The following is a 2,180-nucleotide window of genomic DNA, read 5'->3' as shown; positions in this document are numbered from 1 at the left end:
ATTATTATTATTATTAAAATAACATTCAACAATAATTAAATAACAGAATTAAAAAATTGACTACATGTAAAATACAGTAGAGAAAGTATTTGCTATTTGTTTGACAAACTTCAAACGATATTTATTAAAATACTAACTCATTCAGAGTAAAGCTTTTATTCTGAAAGGGGTAAACTGGAAGTGTTGGACAGAGCTCTGGTTTGGATTGGCAGATTTGCCACAGATGATCCCGCCCACCTTCAGATTAAACCAATAGAATCAAACTGGTTTGTGTTGGTCCCACAGTCATCTTAATGGTTAGCATTTGAGGAGCCAAGAGTCTTGTTTAGTAAACATAACTTTTTCTTTAGCTGTGCCCACCACTGGGCCTCTCTGTGTCAGCCGAAGAATGTTAGCATTGCTAAGCTAACMGGATGATCAGATCCTGCTGAATGTGTTTGTGACGCTAAGCTTCCCTCGTCTCGTYGCAGAATTACTATAGATGAAAAAACCTGTTCAATTACTTAAATTTTAAGTTTTTGGTAAAACAAATTAATTAAAAAAAACATATTTCTGTCCTAATTAGACAGTAACTCAGCTTGAGAGAATTTGTCCAAATTGTGATTAGTCTATTGCAGGTAAGATACTGACTGCTCAGAACACATTTAAAACAAAAATCTCTTTGAACTCCTGCAGAATCAGCAGAAAAGATGTCGTACTTCTCATGATGGAGTTTGTGAGTCTGATTTAAATGTTTTTATTTCTGAACAGCAGCAGGTGTGTGAAGGTTTGACCAGGTGGCTCTGCCATCAGGATCAGGTGGTGACAAAATGTTTCATCTTTGCTCCACATAAACCTTCRTTTAATCAACATCCACAGTTATCCTGCATGATTTGTTGTTTTTCATGTTTAGGAATTTTGTTTCCAAAGTTGTCTCGTTTCTCCTGACAGGTAATCGTCATKTTTATGGATTCGTTTATGAAGTTTGTCTGCTTTGATCCTGGATAAACTCACTGATGTYATCAACAGGTAAGATGCTTTAACCGTTTAATCAGAGGTTTTATCACAGAAATGAGTTCCTCCGATGGTCAAACACTGGATTGTTTGAAGTGAATAATTTTCAGAGCTCGATGCTGTTTATTTATTTTATTWAATTCATGTTGGCTCATTTGGGTGTTTTTCCAGAAGGAGGCAGCATTGTGTGCTCAGTCTGAACAGTTCACCTGGAACGACTGCTTCCTGTGTTTACCTGTTCAGTTTCACTGAACTTCCCGCTCCGTCCGTGGCAGTTATCTCTGCTGTTTGAGGCGTTGTCTCGAMGAAGAGAAAAGGTTTAGAGTCTCTGGGGGAAATTATGAGTTAACTCTTTTAATTAAACTTCAAAAAATATTTGTTTTATTGATCGCCAGCAGGTGATACTCACCTGTTAGCACAAAAGGAAAAAATACAGTAATAAATCAAACATTTCATTGTGCTCATGTACGATGACAGTAAAGGTCTCTCTCTAAAAGAAATGCTACAAAACAATACATTTTCGTTGTTTGATTTAAACAGTTTATAACAATAAATGTTATAAATCCTTTAAAATTATTATTATTATAAGTGTTTTCTTTATTCACTGCATTTTGTCTTGTTTTCTTTTGTGTTAACAGGTGAGTATCACCGGCTGGGAATCAATAAAGTATAATTTAATCTTATTTATAAACGTTTTTGTTAAATACTTAAATCTGGACAAAGTAAAAGCTGATCTCTAGCAGTTTAAGTTCATAAAACGTTTCTTGTTCAAGAAAACAAATCTAATATCAACACATCAGCCTCGTTTAACACCTTTTTGTAATTTAAAACCATTCTCTCCCAATGCAGATTATTAATCCCACATTCAGTCTTTTAAACTACATATAATTTTGAAGTTACAGCCATAAGTCAGTGTTTTCTGTGGTGTGTAAATTCAGTTTTTGAACAAAGTGAAGTATCACAATTAGGCTTTTAATTTGAAAAATGCTATTAATGGGATATAATTGTACATTATTGATCCCCAGCAGGTAATATTTACTTGCTAACACAAAAGGAGAAATAACACAGTGAATGAAGCTAAAATAAATATTAAACTATATTATGAAAATCTACATAGGTTTATTGTTATACATTTAAAATTCTAGCCCTGATAATATTAATTTTTGCTTTCATTTACTTTACTATAT

At 33.4% G+C, this 2,180-nt stretch overlaps 1 protein-coding gene across 2 annotated transcripts in view; it reads left to right on the top strand.

The window, feature by feature from the left end:
• Window positions 1–2,180, top strand: part of epc1b (enhancer of polycomb homolog 1 (Drosophila) b) — a 30,446-nt gene that overhangs the window by 2,268 nt on the left and 25,998 nt on the right. Inside the window, exons 1-2 of one of the 2 annotated variants that reach the window (XM_014016145.1) lie at window positions 699–715; window positions 931–1,008. The gene's annotated coding sequence lies outside the window, so the exon portion shown is untranslated. Of the gene's footprint in view, window positions 1–698; window positions 716–930; window positions 1,009–2,180 lie in introns of those variants that run through there. The other variant, XM_014016144.1, reaches the window with a different exon arrangement.

The sequence above is a fragment of the Austrofundulus limnaeus genome, unplaced genomic scaffold (assembly GCF_001266775.1).
Source record: "Austrofundulus limnaeus strain Quisiro unplaced genomic scaffold, Austrofundulus_limnaeus-1.0 Scaffold139, whole genome shotgun sequence".
Lineage (NCBI taxonomy): Eukaryota > Metazoa > Chordata > Actinopteri > Cyprinodontiformes > Rivulidae > Austrofundulus > Austrofundulus limnaeus.
Note: the sequence above shows the minus strand (reverse complement) of the source record. Positions and strands in the feature narration are given on the sequence as shown.